We start from the raw sequence: 25239 nt of genomic DNA, 5'->3' as shown, positions 1-25239 counted from the left end.
GAGTTTAAGAAGTACTGAGTGAAAAACACGGTGAGTTTAGCTATCAAAAATCATTATCATTGTAAAAATATATTTTTAACGGATTACATGCTGATCATGTTGGATACTCTTTTTTTGGGTTGTTTCTAAATGTTTTATAAACCAATTTACATAGAACACAGCAGAATTAACTGCATGAAATTAAAAAGGCATTGCATACTTTTAGGCGTTTATTGGTGTATGGAGATTTATGTCCCAATTTATACAATGGAGTTCATTTTGTAATAACGCACTTCGTTAAGAGATTCAAGCCCAGATTTGAAATCTACTATGATAGATCTACCGAGAATAAGAGGCCATTCATTGAAAAAATAATTGAAACAGAGCTGTACAGCTGATTGATTGAAGGGGTTCACAAATGACAAAAATATCATCAATTTTGTTTGCCCAAGAAGTTAAATTTAAACTCGGTTTTAATGAAAATATGTTTAAGAAGGACTTTCATTATTTATAGTTTTAATCAGCGTTTGTTATTTTTATTAACTGGTTGAAGGAGTCATAGTTATAAGACAAACTATACCATGCCTGTCGCACTATCAAAGTTACCCGCATTATCAAAGATACCCCATTTTACGGTACATATTGGTACAAGAAGATGGGTTTTGTAACGCAACGGAAAATAGGTGAACCAGATAAAGCCTGATTTGAAGAAGGGCGTTGGGCGTAACCGAAGGAGGAGCTTAGCTGTCACAAATTGAAGTCATGTAATATTGCTGAATGTAAGTAAACTTTCTTCTTAATTATGTTGAAGTTCCATAATGAGTTAGCTCACTCCCATTGAAAACCACTGCCTCTCGAAAATGGCTGTGCCATGGCAGCCGTCACCGTCGTCCAATCTTTGTTTGGTTTTTGTGCCACTTGGTCCGATGGATCTTCCAGCTCATAAGTCATTCGAGAAACTTGATGTTCCACAATGAAATAAACAATTGGTCCGGTATCTGGCTGTCCGGATCAGTGACGACGCACCGCACCGGCTTGTTGTTTCATGAACGGGGGGTCGAGACCGGTTGGGACAGGGAACGACAGCGGCGAGGATCTGATTAAATCATCTCAACAAATCACGCTGCGCTCTGCAGTGCGCAACGCGAGATCGGTCCTGTCCTGGGACGGAGATCCAGCATCAACCTACCTACTCGACGTTTAACGATGAGTGACACACAAGACGACATCAATAGCAGCAGCAGCAAGCAGCAACAGCCGGCAAAGTCAAGGCAGACACTCGTTCTTGATTCGGACTGATGTGCGAAAATAAAGTGATAAAGTGTCGCTTTCGAGGATCATCGTGTGGTTGAGTGATCCGTAGGAGTTATCCGGTTTTTAATGCTATGACTGCTTTCGTATCGATAAACAATAGTGATTAGTCGAAATGTTTTATCTTGTGACAATGTGCTTTACTAATGAACTAGCATCGTAAAATGATACACCAAATTCCAAAAGGGCTCAGCAGTGCTGAAAATGTCATTTCGACATATCTAGATTCAATCACCTACAGCTCATTTTTGAAGTTCAACCTGACAATACAGTTCATGGAAATCTTTTCGGCTAGACCAGTTCTACAAGAAACTCACGGAAAAAACGCTCAATCTCAAATATTTAAGGTCAATGTGACCGACTATCTTCGAAAAATGTAGTTTGATATTAATAATGACATTTTTCAAAAATAGTGGCATTTTCCTTATATATTGAAGATAGAGATATTTTTCCGTGACTTTCTTGGAGAACTGGTCTAGCCACACAAGTTGTTGCTATACCATATTGTCAGGTTCAGCTTCTGAAATGAACTGTAGGTGAATGTCTCTCGATATGTATGTCACAATCGTTCCACGATTACTGAGTTCGGCTTGTTACAGTAAACCTTCTAATGCGGTGTTGAATAGCTGGCTAATAGCCGATCAGTTTTATGATTCCAATTGCTCAATTCAATTCTGACCCTAATCTCGTTCATTTCATCTTCCATAACATGGTTTCAAGTTAATCCCGAATGTTGAATATTTTCTTCGAATTTCATCACAAAAAATCACTCCACTTTGGTGGATCAATTGCCCCCGTTCACCGGGTGCAACACGCGCTATCAACCAAATGGCGCCTTGATATGTCAATCAAGTGTTCAACAATTATTTTCGAAAAGCTCAAAATGACTGTTCTTATCATTGCCGGGTGCTACTGAACCAAGATTAGGTACAGCCCCGATGATGCTTCTTTGCCCATCATTCTGCGTCTTAGGCTTGATTCCGGGAACAACGTTTCCTCATCCAAACCCAAGTGTTTGCATTCAAAATCGTTTCCAATGGCTGATCTCAATATGTCAAAGTCACCTCGGAGAACCGGCGCGGCAGCAGCGTGTGAGTCGTGTTCGATTCTTCTGGATGCGGATAGGTTTCAGTGTCTAACAGGCATTTTTTTTTTCGGAACAGACAGACTGAAGAAGTAACAGTCAGTGTCGAAGTCACACGTTGAATTCGCTCTTGCAACAGTTTGCGCCACATGATAAGAAATCGTGCCTGTCAGTCCTCGGGTGTTATTGATTTATTGTTTACGTTCGAGGAATAATCCATCATTCATTTTTTGTGCAATGTTGATTTTTGCATGGCGCACATTTTTCGTGGTCTTCTGTTTCAACTGGGGTGATTGATTTTGAGTCATATTTGCATTCCACAATCATTTTTTTAGGTTTTTATTCTCCCCTGACAGTGACAGTATCTTTTTATGACGTGTGCAACAGTTTCCAGCCAAGAGCTCCGTGTTGAGCTATCCGACGGAGAACACTCACTTGAGCTGGATATTTATATTCTCAATTTTGGTGTGACTCCATGCTTGGCCTCGATCCGTTTGGAAGGTACTTCAAACTTCGAATAAAGAAAAAAAAACTCAAGCCCTCTTCAGCACCAAATGTTCAAGAAAACGATCGTTCAAGTGGCCCACATGAACTGAGGAGTATAATAGTGTATGATGATAAATCGAATGGAAAACGCAATAGTCATGGACACCATTGATATGAAGTTAAAGGTGTCTGTAGAAGTATAGTTTCTTATGACATTGAGTCTTACAGTCACATAAACTTACCTTCACTTTTGGACATTTGAGTTGTAAGTTATGCCACCTGTTAAATGGACAGTTGACAGCTAATGGTCAGGTTTGCATACATTTTTATTGCAACTTCTAGATGTTAAAATTATATTTTGCACTGATGAACATATGAATAAAAAATAATAAATTATATAACACCTCTTGTTCGGTGGAGGAAAAAGAAATTCTCAGCAGCGTTTAGTTAGCGCAGCTCAAAGCTAGAAAAAAATAGTCGTTTTATTTAGGTTTAGGTTTAGGGAATCAGGTTGCATACATTTAGTTTTCTCCGGCTCAGAACTCTGGCCAAACGATGCTTATACGTTGGGTCGGCGATCACCTGAACTGTAATCTATCGTTATAATTCAGTCCTATAATATTAACTGGGATTTTAATTCATTGCATTGTAACAAATAAAACATTGGAACCTTGTAAATGCACAACGCCGCACGTTGGGCGCCAATGTAGGGAAAACATTGAAACCTTACAATTGTAGCATTTTCTTTTGTGTATTGGCCCCACGTTGGGCGCCAATGTAACGAATAAAAGTTTTGCGGAACACTACAAATGCATTGTGCTCCCGATTGATATCACAATTTGGACCACTTCTTACAGAACCCTACAAATGCGCATTTTATTTTCCATATCGGGCCCCACGTTTGGGAACTAGATACGAAAAATAAAATGAAACATTACAAATGCACAAAACACAAGCATGCAACAAATAACATTAATTGTGCTCAGTTATCTAAATAGATAACGAAGTCCAATCCCAGGATGACGAGGTTTCGTTATTGTTCTTGGTCCATCAGTCATCCTAGAATTGTATTTCTTCTGGTGGGTTGCCTTCTCGTTCGCAGCGTTGAATGCTTACATAGCTTGTGTTTGGTCTAGAAATTCCTAATCGTAAAGGGGCATCCTGATTTGGGCAACAACATAAGACCGTCTACAATTTGATGTCCGTGTTAGGGGGCGGCTTGCTTGTTTTGTACTGGATCGCTCCTGAAATGTTTGAAGCGCTACAACTGCACATTAAATTTAGGGACAGTTTCACAAGCCAGAGTATAGCATACGATACAAAAATACGACTAAATGCAAACGAAATACACTCCATTCAACAATCGAAGAATTTTCCATGAATTGCATTCTCCAATTCATGGAAAATTCTTAAAACTATATTGCATAGGCTCAGTGTACCAGTTATGGCTATAGTACCTCGAATTCGCCAAAGTTGATTTTCAACCTTTAACGATGCAAACCATCAAGAAAAAATATGTGAACAATCGATCACGTTCATAAAAGATGATTGCACTCATTCAAATTTTACATTTTGCTCAAATTATGATAGAAATAAATCATTTTCCTTAAAATTTCGGCTTCCTTGCACCCTATTTCGCCATAGTGTACCAGTTATGGCATATCCCATAAGGAATGCATGTAAATAGTGCGAAGTGGAACCGAAATTAAAAAGTATGTCCATAACTGGTACAGGGTTCCTATCATTGGCACACGCCGTAATAAATAGTAAAAGTGGGTTTGGCTCAGATCTTATATTTTTCCTGTAAAGTATGAAAACAAATCTATCATTTGACATATCGCCGACATTCGTCGGTCTTCTTATTTTTGTAGAAGTAGTTTTCCTTAGGTAGTGCGATAACTGGTACAGGCACCCTACGTCCCAACTACTTTACAAACGTAACAGCATACCTAATAGTTTCGCGCACGATAAGGTTAATAATATACTATGTAGGTCCTTTGCCGGATAGCAGATCTGATCTATAGATTAACAAATTTACTATTAGCGAAACCTAACCAATCAAGTTCAGTAGCAGTATTACCAATTCAATTTAATAAGTTAACAATATAACTCCACGACCACTGCATAATCGATTCACGGCAAGGTAAACAATGTCTGTTTATAACGCAAGAATTCAATATATAAGCGAAAAAGCTGTGCAAAAATTATTAAATTTAGGCATTCACATTATAGCAACACACGCTACGATTTCGTATGCATTCTGTACATCACGGTGACGGCTGTCGTTGTCCGTGTTGCCAGAACACCTCTAATAAGTTGAATTTTGTGCTTCCTATATTTTGTGGTTCAGCTATCCCAGGAAGCTTACCAGACTTATAACAGCAACGATTAGGGATGTAGTACCGTATCGATACCGAAATACCGGTACAAAATACCGAAAAATTTGTTGTACCGATATGCCGCTACTTAGTGCACTTTGGTACCGATACTTTCGGTACTGGACAACCATGCCTAATATGGTGAGATCCGGACATAGCTTGGAAATAAATAAAATAAATGATTTAAAATTCTCCACAAATGCCTACAGGAACCTCTGTGGGAATTCCTGCGAGAATTCCCTCAGGAATTCCTCTAAGCATTTGTTCAGACATCTTCCAAGAATTCCTCCAGAAATTCAGCCAGGTATTACTCCAAAAAAAATCTCCAGGAATTCCTCCAAGTATTTCTCCAAAAGTTCCTTCAACAAATCCTTCAGGAACTCCTCCAAGACTGTCACCAAGAATTCCTCAAAGAATCCCTTCAATATTTCCCCACGAATTTCTGCCAATAATTCCTCCAAGGATTCCTTTCACGAATTTCTTAAGAAATTGCTCGAAAATTCTTCCAGGAATGCCCCTAAGAATTCTGCCAAAAAATCCTACAAGAAATCCTTCAGGAATTTCTTTAGATATTACTTCAAGAATTTCCCCAAGAATTTCACCAGATATTCCTCTAAAACTTTTGCCAAATTTTTTTAAAAGAATCCCTCTAGGTATTTCTCCAAGATTCTCCATGAGTTCTCCAGGAAGTCCTCCAAGACTTCTGCCAATAACTTCTCCAAGCATTCCTCCAGGATTTCCTCCAAGAATACCTCCAAGAATTCCTCCAGGAATTTCTCCAAGAATTTTCTCAAAAAATCCTCCAAGAACCTGTCGAGGAATTTCTCCAGAAACCTGCAAGAAGTTCTCCAGAAATTCTTCCAAGAATTACTCCAGGGATTCCTCCGAGGTTTGTTTCAGTTATTTCTCCAGAAATTCCTCCAAATATTCGTAAAACAAATTCAGTTATCCAAGAGCTTCTCCAGGAATTCCTCGAAGATTTTTTTCTAGGAATTACCCCAGATGTTTTCAAAGAATTTTGTTTTTTCGAGAATTGCTCTTGAAATTCCCCCATGAATAAATACCTCCAGGATCCTTCAAAAAACTTTTAGAAATTCCTCAAAAAAAAAAACTCGAAAAATACTCATGAGGTTACTCTAAGAAAGCATCCGAGAATTCCTTCAGGAATTTCCTTAAAAATTTCCCAAACATTTACCAAGAACCTCACTAGGTATTTCTCCAAGAATTCTTCCAGATCTTTTCTAAGAATTTCTCCAGATATTCCTCCAAGACTTCTACTAAAAATTCCTCCAACAATCCGTTTACGAGTTTCTCCAGAAATTCTTTCAAGAATTCCTACCGGAACTCTATCAAGGATTTTCTCCAAGACCTGCTTCAATGCTTCTGTCAAAAAATCCCCAAGAGTTCCTCAAGGAATTTGGCCAGGGATTCCTTTATAAACTCTTCTAGCAATACCTCCAAAGAATTTTTGATAAATATCTTCCGGAGTTCTTCCAGGAAATCCTTCAGAAATTCCTTCAGTAATGCCTACAAGAATCCCCCGGAATTCTTCCACGAATTCCTTCGGGAAATTCTCCAGGAAGACATCCGCCAAGAACCCCTTCAACAATCCGTTTCAGAATTCCCTTTCAAAAACTTCTTCAGGGATACTTTCAAAAAAATTCTTTCAGGAACATCTCTAAAAAATTCTACAAGACTACTTCCAGGAATTTCTTCAAGAATTTCTTCAAGAAAAAAAAAATCTGGAGTACAGGGTGCGGCAGGAAAAAATGCGAAAAGTTCAAGGCACTATTACACGCTAAATATGGGATATATATGACTATTTTTTCATGACAGTGTATCAGTCAATGTCTATATTCTAGCACTGAAAAATAAAAATGAACACATTTGATGTTTAACATGTGATAATGTAGGCCTAATTAGCGGATATCAATAAACTGCGCGCCCAATGGTCATTAAACAAAATGACTATAACAGTAACAAAATTAGCTCAAATTCGATGAACAACCAGACCACACTGATCCAGAGACATGTAGTTTCACATACTAGATGAAATAAGTACATATATTTGATGATATTGTAGAGAAAATCAAAAATTTTGTTTTATCAGATGCGAAATTTAGCGAGCTGTGCGATTTTCTGCGGTTTGAAAATTCTGGTTGTCTTCATCTTCAGGTGCCGCCCTGTAAAGGTTAGTGACCAAAATGGGAAATTTTTTAATTAACTTTTCAGAAAACTAGCCTATTATAGATCATGGAACGTTGAAACATAGATAGGTTTATGTCAAATAGACGAAAATGAGGTTTGAAGTTGAAAAACACTTTCGCATTTTTTCCTGCCGCATACTGTAAATCCTGGAAGAATTCCTGTAGGCGAATTCCATCGCACTTTTTCTTCGAAGAGAAGAACTTTTTTCTGGTTGGCAATGGAAGAAACTCCTTCAGGAATTCTTCCAGGATTTTCTTCAGAAATTCCTCCAAGAATTCCTTAATAAATTCTTCTTGGAATTCTACCCGGAAATCCTCCAGAAATTCCCCCAGAAATTACTCCGGAAATTCCTTCAGGAAGTCCTCCAGAAATTCCTATCATAATATCTTCAGGAAATCAACAAAGTTTGAAGTTTTCATCAAGGAGCTCCACCAAACATTCCTTAAGTAATTTCTCCTAGAACCTCTCCAGGAATTCCTCTATTAGTTCCAAAAGAAATTTCCCCAAGAATTTCATCAGGGATCCCTCTAAGACTTTTTCCAACAATTCCTCCAAAATTCCCATCAGGAATTTGGCCAGAAATACCTCCAGGGATTTTTTCAAGAAATTCCTTGAAGAATTCATCCAGAAAATCCTGCACAAATTCTTTCATGAATACTTCCAAGATTCTTCAGGAAACCTCAAGAAAAAACTCCTGAGGCAACTTCAGGGATTCTTCCGAGAATTATTTTAGGGATTTCTTCGGGAACTGCTCCAAAACTTCTTCCAAGAATCTCACTAGGGATTTGTCCAAGAATTCCTAAAAAAAATCCTCCAGGGTTTTTTTTCTAAGAATCTCCAGATATTCCTCCAAGACTTCTGCTAAGAATTCCTCCAACAATCTGTCCACGAATGTCTCCAGAAATTCTTCCAAGAATTCATACAGGAACTCTTACAAGAATTCCTCCAAGACCTGCTTCAATACTTCTGTCAAAAATTCCCCTAAGAAGGAATTTGGCCAGGGATTCTTTAAATATTCTTCTAGGAATACCTCCAGGGATTTTCAATAAATATCTTCAAGAATTCTTACAGGAAAACCTTCAGAAATTGCTCCAGTATTGCCTACAAGAATCCATCAGGAATTTCTCCAAGAATTCCTTCGGGAAATCCGCCAGAAGAATTCCTCCAACAATCCGTTCCAGAATTCCCTTCCAAAAATTTCTTCAGGATGACCTTCAAGGCTTCATTTATGAACTCCACAAAGAATCTTTCTAGGAATTTCTCCAGGAATACCTTGAAGAATTCTCTCAGAAATATCTCCACGAATTCCTACAAGAATACTTTTAGGCATTTCTTCAAGATTTTTTTGGAAAAAAATCTAAAATAAATTCGGGAGGAATTCCTGGAGGATTTTCAGGAAGAACTCATGTGGTAATTTAAAAAAAATTTTTCATTGGGTTTCGTGGGGGAATTTTTAAAGGAATTCCTGGAAGATTTCCTGAGGGAAATCCTGGAGGAACTCCTGAAGGAATTCTTAAAGTTATTTTTTTTATTTTTTTTCCTGGAGGCATTTTAAGAGAGATTCCTGGAGAATATCCTGGAGTATTTCCTGCTTAAATTCATGTAGTAATTTTGGGAGGCATTCTCAAAATATTTCCTGGAGGAATTCCTGAAATTTTCCCAGAGGAATTACTGGTATATTTCCGAGAGGAATTCCTGGAATATTTCCGGAAGGAATTCCTAAAGTATTTCCCGGAACAATGCCTGGAGTAATTCCTGGAGGAATTCTTGGAGGACTCACTATAGTAATTTTTAGAGGATTTCCTGGAAAAATTTATAGAAAAATACATTTCCGGAAGGAATTCCTGGAATTTTTCCTTGAGGAATTCCTAAAATATTTCCCGGAACAATGCCTGGAGTAATTTTTGTAGGATTCCTTAGAGAATTTCCTGGAGTATTTCCCGGAACAATTCCTACAGAAATTTCTGTTATTCCTGGAGAAATTTATAGATTTATTCCTGAAAATAACCTGACTGATGAAATCCCTGGAGAATTCCTGGAAAATTTCGTGGGGGAATTAAGGAGATTTGGAGTGATCCTTTGAGGATTCTCTAAATAATTTCTTGGAGCTGTCACGCGAAAAATTTATGGAGACATCTTTGGAGAAATTAGTTGAGGAATTCCTGAATCAGCTCCAAGAATCAGCAGAAGAATTCCAAGCGGAAGCCTAGGAAGAATCATTTGATGAATTGCTTAAGAAGCCCCAGAAAGAATTTCTGACGGAATTTGTGATGGAATTCCTAAAGGATTTTTTTTTATTGTATCAATTGCGGAATTCCTGGAGTTATTTCTAGGGGAAACACTGGAAAAATTTCTGGAGGATTCTCTGGAAATATCCCAGGAGGAATTCCTGGAAGAAACATTGAATGAAGTTATGGAGGAACCCTTGTAGGAATTCCCGAAGGAATCCCCTGAGGAATTTCTGGAGGAATGCTAGGCAAAATTCCTGGTAGAGTCCCTGTAGCATTTCCAGGCGGATTTCTGGGATTAAATCCTGCAGGATTTCATGGTGAAATCCCTAGAGAAATTCCAGGAGAAATCCCTAGATGAATTCTTTGTTTAGTCCTGGAAAAGTCCACGGAAGGATTCGTAGTGGAATCCCTTGGACAATTTCTGGAGGAATTCCAAAACGAATCCCTTCAAGAATTTTTGGAGGAACCCCTATGAGGAATTTCGGGAAGAACTCCTGTAGGAATTGGTGATGGAATACCGCGAAGAATTTGTGGAAGGCACTTTGGAGGAATTTCTGAAGGAATCCCTTGATGAATTTTTGTATGAATAAACAGTTATTCCTGGTAAAAGTCCTGGAGTAGAAATTCAAAATCAATATCTTTTGAACGGAATGACGTAGCAACATTCTCAGCGCACGAAAATGTGCATTTTTGGAAGCTCTAAAAATGGTTCTTTGACAACTTTGATAAGAAATTTGCGTTGCGTTGCGTTGCGTTGCGTGGTAACGGAGTAATTCGTAGATTGCATACTGAAAGTTGTCATGTTATATCTTTAATACTCTTATTCTAATTGCTTATGGAATGCTATTTGGGAAGGAACAGCTATCCAATCAGAGGTTGAAGTAAAAAAGACATGAGAACTTCCATTGCCGGCCACGCCCATCTTCTCCGTTACGAGGATAGGAAAGGATGTGATGATATGACACCTACTTTAGGTGAGGTCAGCGACTCACCGACGCCCCCATAAGTGTCAAGGAGTTGGATATTTGGAATGGAATGAATGGGGAATCACTATAAGCGAGTGATGAGGCAAGATTCAGATTGTGTAAGTGTATTTGATTTAATCATGTAGATGTGTTGGAGTGAAAGTGTTTTAGTATATTTTAACACCAACGTTGGGAGTGACATAGCTAAGAAATTTTGTCACTCCATGGGCCTTTGTGATTCCGGGATGGGGCACAGGCATTTGGACCATGTGTCCTGGCTAACAAGCCTAGGCTTAAGCGCCATTGATCGCTCTCTGAAACGATAAGAAATACGTTGTGTGGATAGGAAGGGATAGTATGGACGGGAAAGGATAGTAGGGAAGGGATAACTATTTATCGAGATGCCAGCGACTCACCGACGCCCTCGAAAATAGAAAGGAAAATGATTTTGGTACAGGAATGGTCAGGAATTCAGTATGATAATAGCGAAATATAATATGTATGGTTGAAATATATTTTAAAAGTGCATTGAATGTTATACAGTATATATTGGAGAGGTCTCACCCATTTGGTTTGTAGTTCGATGTGGAGCTTCCGTTGATGTACTATTTGCTTCTTGCGAGGAGTTATAGATATATGTATCTCTCCTAATGTTATTTTTCGTAAACGATTAATCCACGCCAACATATCTTGGCAAATTGAGCACTAACAAGCTGCATTCACAAATTCTCGATTACACTGATCTCGTATGCTCTCAGAAAAATTGCATCCCTTTCGATTCCCTCGCAATACATACGACACACTTGAGATACAGCTCATTTGCGGCGGGGGATCTCGGCCCGAAAAATGAAAGAAACCACTTTAATGCCACTTTTGAACGACATGTTTACGGGTTAGAAAATATGCACGGTTCTCCACTGGATACCGCGATGGATGACGATAGCTTTAGTCCTCGTTAGAACTCGGAGACAATGGATTTCACGACAAACTTTGGTACCTCTCGAACCGCGCGTGACTGAACTTTTACATGTTGTATACAAATCATGGTTTAAAACTGTGGTTACATGTTACACTTTTTGTAGCACTAAATAAGTTCACGAAATCACAATACATTTTCTATAAATAAATAGTTTAAAAGAATCGAACAAATCAAAAATTAAAAGGTACAAAAAAAATGACAGCAGAAAAATTTGATGCGTCCGCGCGCGTTCACAGACTGCTGCGATCCCTTTGACAACTTTGATAAGAAATTTGAAACAAAAAAGATAAAGCGAAAAAACTGTTTTGTCCAAATTTCGAGCATTTTCCCATAGTTTTCATAGGGTGAAGCTAGAACAAATCGTTTTATCGCTCTAACTTTTTTGTTTCAATTGTCTCATCAAAGTCGTTAAAGAACCACTTTTAGAGCTTCCAAAAACGCACATTTTCGGGCGCTGAGAATGTTGCTACGTCATTCCGTAGGCACTTTTCAAGTATTTTTGGTACACCCCAACCCGTAATATCGCCTTTTGAATAAACTATGATTTTTAAAGAAAAACACTCATAACTTTTAAACCAAAAGAGATAATGATCGTCTCAGCGCACGAAACGACGCGTTTTCAAATGCTCTACAAGTGTTTCTTGGGCGACTTTGATGAGAAATTGAAACTGAAAAAGTTAAAACCAGAAAACCTGTTTTTGTTGAATCACCCTTCAGAAATATATCTCTAGATCGGTTAATTATGAAGCTACATAAAAAGTGTCTTCAGCAAACTTGCTCAAAATTGATAGATCTCCAACTTTTTCGAAGAATGTATATAGTTATTCTTGCAAATAAAAAAGTTTGATTTCCAATTTCTGTGAAAATATGGACCACCCTAATTTTCATGTACATTGAAAAGAGGGCCTTGTTATTAGCAACAACTTTGTAGAAGACCATATTTGTCTAAACAATCATTTGAAGGCGCTGCATGCATCTTTCCTCGCAAATCTGGTTCGTGGACCATTGTGCATTGTCAGTATTGCGGATTTAGCACTAAATTGTTGTCGGGAGTATTTTCATTGTCTTCCGATGCCTTAACTATGCGTTCAACATAATGTCGGAAGCAGTGCGCTGTATAGTATGTAGATCTGATGCTCTATTTAGCGCACTACCTCTGATGCGACGTCATGTTTAGCCCCTAGGAATGACAGCGGAAGTCAATGGAGTTACATCCGACACCAATTAGTGCCAAATCAACAATATCAAACAGTTACATCTCAAAACTGAATCTTCATTAAAAGGTAACTTAGGCATATCCTGCGTGGTAAGAAACAATCAAAGAACAGCGTGTTCAGTTGAAATCGATAGGTGGCGTGTGTTATTGGGATCTGCCGAAGAAATGGTGAAGAGTACAAACGGCAATCCATAAATTCGAACCAAACACCAAGACCACGTCAAGCTCGTGCAACAAGCCGCGACGCAACTCAAAGTAGAAAACGAGAAATATGTATCAAATTTTATTTTACGAGCATCGTAAAAATGTTTGAATACCCATGACGACGACGCGGGCAGCCTCAGCCTCATCCGCGGGAATCCATATCGGAACCCACAGCCACAACCAGTCAGCGAGTGGAGGTCTGAGCGATGAACGAAGACGACGAACCACATGTGGTCTGACTGTGTGGGACTTCGCTCCATCGCATCGCCGGATGATGGGAGAATGATAGTTTATTCCCACTTAAGGATATTATTTTCGGTTGTTTAAGAACGTATAGTAACTGGATACACACAGGCCGGGCGGCCGTCGAAGTTGTCCGTCGACGGGAAATTTATGGCCCGCTGTCAAACAGGACATGGATCGCGCTCTTTGAGCGATTGGTTCTATAGTGTGCTAGATGCTGATGGATGAAGGATGACAGAGATACGCGGAATAAAGACGTTTGGAATGGTTGTGACGCTTGCAAAAGTGTCGGATGATGGCCATCAAGGTGTTCAAAGTCAGGTGTTGTATATGAGATTGATTGTTATGGGCAAAACATAAACTTTTGAGGAATGTGGAATATTGAGTTAATTGCGATGTTTAGAATGTTAAACAAAGGTTTTTTTTTTTCGTTGAATAGGGTCGGAAGCAGTGCTGAAAAAATCATTTCATCTATCTAAATTCAATCACCTACAGCTCATTTTAGAATCTGAACCTGAGAATATGATATATGAAAAACTTGTGCGGCTAAACTAGTACTGCATGAAAGTCACGGAAAAAACGATCACGGTGAATATCATTTGGCATTTTTCAAAGGTAGTCCGTGACATTTACCTTAAACATTCGAAAAATATCGTTTTTTCCGTGACTTCCTACAGAACTGGTCTAGCCGTACAAGTTTTTCATGTAGCATATTCCCAGGTTCAGCTTCTAAAATGAGCTCTAGGTGATTGAATTTAGATATGATGAAATGAATTTTTCAGCACTGGTCGGAAGTGTAGATTTCACATATGGAAATGTGGGCAGTTTTGGCAATATTATACATAATGTGTACGTTTATCATATGTTTTTCGTTAAAATTGTGTTCTAAATGACAAATTGTGGACGATAGTTAAGGCATTATGTATTGTGACTTCTATTTCGAACTGAGAACTGTGTGCTAGTCACGGAAGTGACGGAGTCACGGAAGTGACACTAGTTTTCCCAAACTGAAATATAAAAAACCCGAAAACAGACAAAAAGCGGTGAAACCTGCAAAAGCCTTGTCGTCTTTTTAATCGATATTCCAAATTTGTGGGATATTCGATTTTTTTGGATTGTGAAAACTTCTGTTGTCAAAATGCCACTAAACCCCTTGTAACGACCATTGCTATCATTGTAATATCAGAGCTGGTTACTCAAGGTTTCTAAATGCCAGTGCCCCTATACTTGTACGCCCCCAATAGAATGATTTCACTATCGCATCAAATTAAGAATTATTCCGGGAAAACCATGCATTATTATTTCACGAAACTTTCCTATAATTATCGCGAAAAGGACATTGTTGCTGGAATTTCTTCTTTAAGTTTAGCAAGATTTGTTCCTAAAATTTCTAGTAATTCTTCACGACACCGTCAGAAAATCTTCTGAGGATTCTTTCATGATCTACTAAAATTATCTGGAATGTTTACAGAAACAAAACTGCAAAATTTCTTAGAATCATTTTGGCAAAAATCATCTAAAGATTCTTCTTAGTATCCCTTCCATGATCCCTACGGAATGCATCCCTGATCATGAATGTTATTATAAGTTTTACCAGAGATTCCTCCAGAGATTCTTTCTGGAATCCCCTCAGGAATTTTTGCTAGGACTTCAGCAGGAGTTTCTCAAGAAATTTCTCTAAAGATTCGTCTTGAAACTGATCCACAGTTTTCCTCAGAAACCGAAATTCCTCCTGCTATGCATTAGAGGATTTTATAGGAAATTCCTTCACGGATTGCCTTTTATAATTTACCCGGACCAAAAAGACAATCTTAGAAAAATAATTTTGCCAATTATTCGGTCGTTTCCACAATTACTTCATGTATTTCTTCAAACATTTCTAAAGGAATGGCTTCCAAAATATTGTCAGAATTTTTCTGGAGTTTTTCTTTGGGATTCCTCCGAAAGTACTTTATGGAGCTCCTCCAGGAGTTTCATCAGGAATTCATTTAAACGTTCCTTCAAAAAAAAAAATGCAATTCCAAGAGAATTGTTCCACAAAGATTCGGAAATTCTCTCAGAAATTTCTGTAGGATTTTTCTTCAGAAATTTAAAACTTTAATAATGAAAACTTTTCAGAAGTTACACCTCGAATTTCTCCATAGGTTTCGTATGTAAATACTCCATTTATTCAGGGATTTTCTTGGGCATCTGTCTGAAAAGCTGTCTAGAAATTTTCAAGAGATTCTTCTGGAAGTTCCTGCAGAACTCCTCCAAATAATAAAATAATAAAAAAATACATTCCAAGAAATTCTTTTCAAAGTTTTCAAAGGCACTCCCTTCAGAAGTTTTTTTAAGGAATTTCTTCAGCCAATACTCTAGGGATTTCTTAGAAATTCTTTCAGGGATTCCTCCAAGAATTATACAGTAGTTTTGTGCAACTTCTGGAATAAATCGTGGAAAAATTCCAGTAGGAATATTAGATCAAATCCTCCATGTATCTCATAAGACATCTCAGGAGATATTTCTAATGGAACAACAACAGCAATTTCTAAAAATAAATGAAGGATTTTCTTCAGGAATCCCTTCAAAAGTTCCTCCACATGATGGAATACCAAAAGAATTGATTCACAAAGATTCGGAGATTCTTTCAGAAATTTCTTTTAGGTATTTCTTTAGAAATTTAAAATTCTTATTTAAAATTCTATTTTTAGAACTTATACCTTGATTTTCTACAGATGTTTCTCATGTATTACTCCATTTCGGCACCAACATTTCAAAAGGGCGTAACTGCATTTACAGCCAATGCCTTCTCACAAAGCTGTGGAGCGTATCCTATCCCTCTCGAGCAATCCACTAGCACAAATAGAAACATAAAATCCTCCTATTTCGATTAATGGATGTGAATTGCGTGAGATGAATGAAATACGACCCACAGCTCTGTGAGAAGGTATTGGTTGCAAAAGCAGTTACGCCCTTTTGAAATGTTGGTGCCGATTTATTCAGGGGTTTTCTTGGGCATTCATTAGGAAATTTGTCCAGAAATTCTCAAGAGGTTCTTCTGGAAGTTCCTGCAGGAACTCCGCCAAAAAAATCCAAGAAATTCTTCTCAGAGCTTCCAAAGGCATCTCCTTCCAGAAGCTTTTGAAGGAATTTATTCAAACAATTCTCTAAGGATTTCTTAGAAATTCCTTCAGGGATTCCACCGAAAATTCTTCAGTAGTTTTGTTTAACTTCTGGAAAAAATCCTGAAAAAATTTCAGGAGGAATATTAGAAAAAAAAATTTCCATGTAATCTCTAAAGACATCTCAGGATATATTTATAGTGAAACAACAACAGCAATGTAAAAAATAATCTTGTAGGAGTTTCTACAGGAATCATTGAAGGACTCACACATAGAATTCCAGAAAAAAACATGATTAGAATTGGGGGAGTACAAGAAAAACTCCGCGAAGGACTTCTGAAGAAACCCGTTGCTGAAATTCCTAAAAAAAATCTACAAAACTTTGAAGAAATCTCTAGAGATAAAAATATTCCACGTATTTCGGAATTTCCAAAAGACACCCTGAGAGAATTTTTGAAGAAATCTTAGATAAGGAATATCTGGGAATTTTTTATGAACAAAGCACTGGAGGAAGAAAAAAATCTTTGAAAGTATTTCTAAAGAAATTCCTTAAGAATATTCTAAAGTGATCCCTGGAGAAGTTTCCGAAATTTGCTTAAGCAAATAACTAGAAGAATTTTTGAAGCAATTCCTGATGGGGTTACAGTAGGAAGCCGTAGAGATCTACGTAAAAGAATTTTTGGAAAAATTTTTTGTAGAAATTTATCAGGGTATATCTTAAAGAATCTCTAGAAAAATTTTTGAACAAAACATCGGGTACATTTTTGAAACATATCTTGATTCCACGGATTAATTTTAAAACAAATCTATAGAAGATTTTTGACTAAGACACATTTATTTTTCATGGAAATTTCTAAAAGAATTTCTGAAAAAAAAATCTGTAAGATCTTTGTAAGAATTTCCAAAGGAGTAGACATGGATTCCATCGGGAAATTCTCCAGGAATTCATTTCGGAAAGTCTATCACGGATTTATTTTTTAAAGTTCTTCGGTCCTTCAGAACTTTCTCTAGAAAAGCTACCTTGGGTTTCCTTGAATAAACCTCCATATTTTATCAGAAGATTTCTTCAGAAATGCTTTCAGCGATTCTTTGAGAAAATCTTCCAGAAAAGAGCAAAATAATTAGAAATATTTTTTTCCGGTGCCAAGCTCGTACCCAAGGAAAGGCTTTATGGGGTCAAAACAGAAGGAAACAATTTCTAATTTCGCTGAGAAGGTATTTTCTTACATGTATGGAAACACAAAACTTAATTTAAAAAAAAACAGGTAATTTTTCTTATACTTTCGAGGGCGCTTTCGAGGAAAATGAAATAAAATTTGTCCCACGTAAAGAGTTGGCTACTCAGTGAGTATCTTGGAGAAGCCTCGATGACACCACTACGATCTTGAAACTCCATTAGGCCATTTGGAACGTCCCTAAAACCACCTGAGAAAAGCTCCTTGAATTTCTCTGGAATGTCTCTGCAGCCCATTTCTAACGGTATCGAAATCTCCTGAAACTTCTGAGACACCCCTGGAACGCCCCAGATATTCGCTGAGACTTCCTGAAACTCTGTGAATCGCCTGAAACCCTCTGTAATGACCTTGAAACTCCATGAGAACGTTTGGAACGCCCCTGAATCTACATGTAACGCACTTCAAACCCCTTGAAATGCTTAGAAATGACCCTGTAACACCCTAGAGCGGTCTCAAAATCTCCTAAAACTCCTGAAACATCCGGAACGCCTCAGATACTCCCTGAGACTTCCTAAAATTCAGTGAACCTATCCTGAACCCTACTGGAACACCCTTGGAATCCCCTGAGATTCTTTTGTGACTCTCTGCAACACCTCTGAAACCTCCTGGAAAAGCCTTGCAGCCCCTTGAGACCTCGTGGTACGCCCGTGATTCCACCTAAAAGATACCTGAAACCACCTGAAATCACATGGAGCGCTCTGAGACTCCTTGAATTTCATTGGAACGTCCCTTAAACCTTCTGGAACGACTTTGAAATTCTCTTAAACGCCCCTTGAATTCTTTGAAGCTTTCTAGAACGCTCTTGGAACCAGCTGGAACGCTCCTAAGACCCCTTGAAACTTTCTGAAACGCCACTTAAACCCCCTAGAATGGTTTTGACATAATCAAAACCCCTAGAACGCACTTGAAACTCCTTAAAACTCCATGGAATGCACCAGAAACCCCTGGAAACCGTTTGAATATCCCGTAAACCACCTGAAACATCACTGAAACTCTTTGCGGTTCTCTGAAACGCACCTGAAACTATCTGAAACGGTTTTGAAATGCCCTAGACCCCTTTTTTTTATTCCTGTTCGGGTTTGTCACTGCGACCAGTTTTTAGATCTATTGTGACATTGCCCTTATCCTTAATGTAGTGCATGTCGCATTACTCAATTGCCATTGAGGGGCAATAAAGTATCGATTTTGATACAGTTTTTGTTTTGTTTTCTTAGAAAACAAAACAAGAGTACTGATATTGGCCATGCATCGGAAACCTAGCATCACCCTTGTTTTACTGCTAAATTCTCCCCAGTAGGAAGTATAGGACCCGGGTTTAAACATTAGCAGCAATATCATTCCAATAATGGAACATGTGTTCAGTAATAAGGATTCTAGTATGTTCCTTGCGTACTAGCACTTTCTAGTCTTCGAAGAGTTAGTACATACATGGATCCCTAACCCAATTTGATTTCCTTTGCATTGAGTTTAGCCTCAGATGGCGAGGTTTTTAACTATATGCAAAGTAAAGTTGGTAAACTCAGTTTTATTCAAAAACTGGAAGTCACCAAAACACCAGTAGTAAGGACTAAATACTATAATTCCTTGAATTACCAGAACACATATTCCAAAATTGAAAAATAGGACGACACTAGATTTCGGTTTGGTAGATCTATCACCGTAACGCAACCCAAAAAGACGATCTACCCACGCTACGGGCTCCGTTAAAGATCGAGCATCTTTTAAACCCCCTCAACCATTCATTCCTCAGCACGGGTCGTCTGACACCTTGGATTGGGGTTACCTGTTTGGTGGACTTTTACCCCCGGAACAGGTGGTCCGTAGTGCTATTCTAAGCCGGCAGCTACACGGGCAGCCCTAAACCCCTAGAATACCCCTAAAACGTCATGGAATGGGCTTGAGATCGCCTGAGACCCCTGGGACACCCCTGGAACGCTCCTGAAGCTTCTTTAACCCTACTTGTGCATTAGGGTAATTTGTAACCAAACTGTGTACTACGACAGCGAGCTGTTCCCAACGTGATGCATTAGGAAGGTTTAACCCCCAGAACCCATAGAATCCCAGAATCTACACAGTTACGATGACCGTACAATTCGTAGTTGCTACTCCGAGATCGACCAGAACAATCATATGTAAGTGACCATTTTGTCGATTTTGAGCAAATCAAAATATTCTTCAGATTTAGAAAATTTTTCAAAATTTTCAGAAGTGAGTTTCAGAGGCGTTACTCAGGCGTTACGTAAGTGATTTTGGGGGTTTCTGAGGGTCTCAGGTGCGTTACATGGGGTCCGAGAAGTTTTTTGGGGGATTTCGTAAGGGTATGCGGTATACCGAAATATTTCGCCAAATACACCTCGAAACGAAATTCCGCGGAATTCCACGATACTCAGCTAGGCGAAATTTATAATTTTGAATTTCGTTTCGTTTCGTCAAATTCTAAAAATTTCACCTTCAAAAAATATAATTTGACGAAATAAAACGGAATTCCGCGGAATGTTCAATTAATTTCGAAAATAAGTACATAGTATAAATGTCCATATCATCTATCGGAAATCTTGCTTATGCTGAAAAATGTTAAAAAATTATTTCGAATATCAAGAAACAAACCAGGGCCAGGCTGCAAGTATCTATAATAAAGACAATACAAATCTCGAACATACCTCTTATCTAGGACCTACTATAAAGATATTTTTAAAAAGCCCAAGTAACACATTTGTCACAGAAGAGTCACGGTGGCGCAGGTTTTTATTGCGCAGAAGTAACTGTGACTTATTTCTAACAAATTAACACTTACTTGCTAGAGGTAAGTCACAGTGACTTCTGCGCAACAAAAACCTGTGCCGCCGTGACTTTTCTGTGGCAAGGCAATTGTGTTACTTGGAAGGATGCTTTCAACACGGGACCATAAGTAATACTTTGGTTAAATTTCCTGATGGAACCAAAAGAAAAAAAACATTTTAGATTCTCGATAAGAATTTTTAGATGAGTAATGGAGAAGAACAGGATTAATTGATATAGGACGTGGGATTTACTAGTAAAAATTTTAAGAAAACATGGAAGCTCTCTTTTGAGATATCTCTATGAAAATATTGTAAATCCCAGGAGAAATCGATTAACACACATTCGGTAGAAGGTTTGTTCCATGGAAAAGTTTCTGGTTAAACCCTTTTGAAATAGTTTAAATTTCCACTGGAACTCTTAGAAAAGATTCACCATTAAGGCGAGGAAAGGACTTCAAATGGAAGCATAAGTAATTTTCGTTCAGTACATTATATTCCCCTTTTAAAGGAATTCTAAATCTTCCTTTTTTTAGGGTAATTTCCAAAATATGTTCGGGTTCTGAAGACATTGATGTAGGAGTTCGTAGCGGTATGGTATTCTTAAATTTTTTCAAGTGCATCTGCAGGGATTCATTCCGATATTTTTTGATGAATTTCTTTAAAGACTTTCAGGTATGATTTGAAAATTCCGAACACGACGAATGATGACTCCGCTATGCGCCCAGCCAACTTATATGTTAAGGGAACTCACTAAACAGTTTAAGTTGTTGCGTAGAGTCCAATTTCTTGTTTAGGATTCGAGGAAGTTCTAGAGCGATTCCTGGAAGAAACGTTCTACAGAGACTGCCTTTTGAATTGTCATTCCTTCAGAACTGCGTACTGCGATCGAAGAAAAACTGTTTCTTAAGCGATTCAAACAAAGAATTTCTCATGCATCAAGATAGGCCGAAAAATTCCTTCTGAACTGCAAACAGTCCTTAAACCTCAACTTTCTGCTATTTGAAACACTTCATGAAACTGTTGCTGTTTTTCTTTTTTAACCTGGGTTGGAACTGGATTGGCGGAAAATATGTAAACAAACAATGTCAAACAAACTTTAGTACAAGCGAAACCGAAGTCGGGTTGGGGTTGAAACTGTGATCTGATCCAGTTCCAACCCAGGTTGGAACTGGATAATAAAAAAAACGGCATGTGAATGAAATAATCAAAGATTGCCTTGGTGATCGCGACGTTTAATCAGGATAATCTTTAACCAGCAGTTTATGCTTTTAAGTGAATACCCCTAGTTAATTCGGTAAAATGACGTTTGTTAGCTTGATTTCATCAGGTTATTCGCCAACAAACTGTGGACTACACGCTCAGAAAACCGTTCTGATAAACGTGAACAAACAAACGAAAATATGAGAACAAGCAAATATACACCGTGAACTGGAACTAGTTCCAGCTGTCAATACGGGCGTTCTAGAAAACGTAAAATCTTGTTCACTGTGTACATTTCTTATTGTTGTTATCGTTGCTTTGCATAGTTCCCGTTTGTCCCGTTGCCGTGATTGGGAGTACACGTATATCGGAACGGATTTTTTTGCGTGTAGTGAACTTTTTCAAATATGCGTAATTATAAAATCTTTGCTATTTTTTATTCTTTTTTTTCATTTTATGTAGCAAAATAAGTTCTAGGCTAGTTTATTTTGGGACCTGAAGTCCCAAATCGAAAGACCTGAAGGTGGAACACACACTAGTTTTACCGGGTATTTTCTGAGAAATTCAAGCATCTATCAACTTCTTTGAAGATTTTAGATTACAGGCTTTCTCAATAAGTTACGCTATTCATAGAGCTAAATTTTTTTTTTGTTGGGATTAAACCACTGCGACCATCTAGTTTATGTTTCTTATCATATGCTTCAGAACTATAATAAACAATCGGCACTAGAGTATCTTATAGAGCTTTTAATTCCGGCACTGCAGGCTTGGGGAATTAAAACGAAAATTTTAGATTTTTCCAACATTTCGACTCGCATTGGAGTCTCCTTTAGCGGATAGTTCTGGTTAACCGTTTTATGATTGGGGTGTCATAGAACTGTTGGTGTCTGAACTACTGAACAAATAATACTTGGATATTAGGTGAAACGTAGCGTTTTTTTTTAATTTCATTTAATGAAGCAATTGATTTCTTTGCACTTCACATCTTGTAGAGGTACCGTTTGGTACCATCTTCAAGGTGTCTCATTTGTAGTTCGAGCATTTCATAACATCATCATCGTAATGGTGCTACGTATTTATCAAGTGGTTGGAGCAATCTTGTTAGGTTAGCAATGTAATTGTTGAAGATTCCAATATATGTATCTAAATTGTAAAAAATAGGATCTGGGACAATTTGGGCAGGAAGACCTTATTAAGGCCGGACGGGACGATGGTTGAATCGTCCGCCTTTGCTCTTTTGTTTGTAAGATGCAAATCTCAACTTCTACTTGATATTATTGGCTAGAAATTTGATCGTTCATTTGCTCACTTGCGGTGTACAATCGACTAAAGTTTCAGCTACATCAGTGCACTGGAAATTGATATTTGCATCTTCAAAATCGTGAGGCAAATTGTTGGAAAGAGAGGGAAGATAGGAAAAATTACACGTCGTCCCGTGCGGCCTTAAGGGCATTTTGCGCGCTAACACAGTCAACTTTGAACCGATTGACTTGATTAGTCGTATGCAGTGAGATGTGTACAATATCTAGTCACGTACAAAATTTCAAGTAAACTGGTCCCCTTGCCCAAATGATCTAGGGTAAATGAATGCCCAACTAGGGTAAATGAAGTCTAGGGGATGAGAGTATTAACCCTCTAATACCCAACCCCGCCTTTAGACGGGGTATAGTTTGAGCATTTTTGTAATTTTTGTTTGGTGGAAAATATTTTTTTTTTATATTTTTGGCTGATATTTAGGACTGTTTTGTATATCTGAAAATGGTTTTTGATGTATTTTAAAGCGTATTTAAATTTTTAAAAAATAATTGAAAAATTTATGCTTTAGTCACCTTTTAGAAGTCATTGCTTATTTTGTACTGAATCGCTACAATTAACATATTTTATTTTTTTCCCAAATCATTCTATCCTTGTTTAATAGTTTGAGGGAATCGAATACACTCTAAAATTATTTTCCTTGAAATTACACGGAAAATAAAATTTTCTATAAAAAAAATTAAAATAAAAATATTTCAACAATAATCATAAAATCTCAAAATGTTTTCATCTCAAAAAATCCGTATCCCAAATAGGCTTCCAGGAAAAATATTAAAGTTTGGGGATGTTCAAAAATAAAAATTAGAAAAATCAAAAACTGAATTTCACGAAATCGAGAATTAAAAAGAATCATCTTGCAAAACATGTTTAAATCGATTTTAGACGACGAAAAATGATATTTAAATCAAAATAAAAAATGTGGGTATTAGAGGGTTAAGGGAAACAAAATTCATCCCACCGTTGAGTGGAGCACCTAGTACATCAAAACTGATCAAAATTATTTTAACTTATTTTCGCAACCCAAATACAACCCAAATTAGTAATGAAACGTATTTCATAGTTTTCAATGAATTTTATAACAATAAATTCACCTAGCAGTGAGAAACAACCAATCTAACCGACTTCAACAAGATTTTTTTTAATAATACAAACATCCCATAGAAAATCGATATAGTGTGGCTCCGAACATCGTGACACTTGGTGGTTTTGTAGTTTATCGAAAATAATAAGCCCGTATTTTTTTTATTTCGTTATTAGGGTAACCCATTTTATAATTAAAAAAATCAAGATTTTTCGAAACCATTTTTTTTCAAAAAATCACAGCTTTTGAACCAGTTGACCGATTTCAAACCTCTTTTTTTTGAATTCTGGTTTTCAGCAAAAATACGTTCAGAGGGCGAAATAGTGTTTTTAGGGAAATAATATCATATAATAATATAATTATCTCGATTTTTTCAAAGTGTTGCAACTTTGGAAATTGGAAACATCTGGAAGGTTTTCTTTCTGCATTTGAAAGAGGAACAATAGTTTTATCATACACTAAAAGCAGATTTCCCGGAAACAGCCGAAAAATCAACTTATATCATTTTGAATGTACGATAAAGGATTCCATCAAATATTTTTTTCAATATTTTCATATATTGTATGTAAACTTAACGTCAATTTGTTTGTTTCAAATTAACAGAATAACAACATTAACCTACGGTTCCTTTGAATTCCACTAAGAATTTGCATCCTTTGACAGATACGTATTTCGACCTCAACTGTAAGGTCGTCTTCAGTGTCTTGTACTTGACTTGACTCGACTCGACGAGTCAAGTACAAGACACTGAAGACGACCTTACAGTTGAGGTCGAAATACGTATCTGTCAAAGGATGCAAATTCTTAGTGGAATTCAAAGGAACCGTACTTAACCCGATTTTCTTTTATTTACAGATATTCCCCTAACAAGCCCAGGTTAATCATCAAAATTAACCTTCTTTAACAAGCTGCATCGTTGAATTGATTGACTATCAATTTTAATCACTTTGTACGGTCAAAACTAGCACGCGCTGCGAGTCATATCAAAGAAAACGGCTAAAATTAAGCTTTACTAAACCTCTTCTGATAAGCGTAAACAAAACATTTGGACACTGCTTACCTGTCTAATGATTACACGATAACTACACTTGGCAAAAACACAACGAAAAACCCAATTATGTACTTCATTTTGAGTTTTTTCACTTATGATCAGGTTTTGATATGATTTACTCCAATGTGCACCGGTAGAAAAAAATACAAACTCGCAGCATCAATTTGCACCAAATTTATGCAACTGCAAA

This window comes from Aedes albopictus, chromosome 3 (assembly GCF_035046485.1).
Source record: "Aedes albopictus strain Foshan chromosome 3, AalbF5, whole genome shotgun sequence".
NCBI lineage: Eukaryota > Metazoa > Arthropoda > Insecta > Diptera > Culicidae > Aedes > Aedes albopictus.
The sequence above is the reverse complement of the archived record's forward strand: the minus strand, read 5'-3'. Positions refer to the sequence as shown.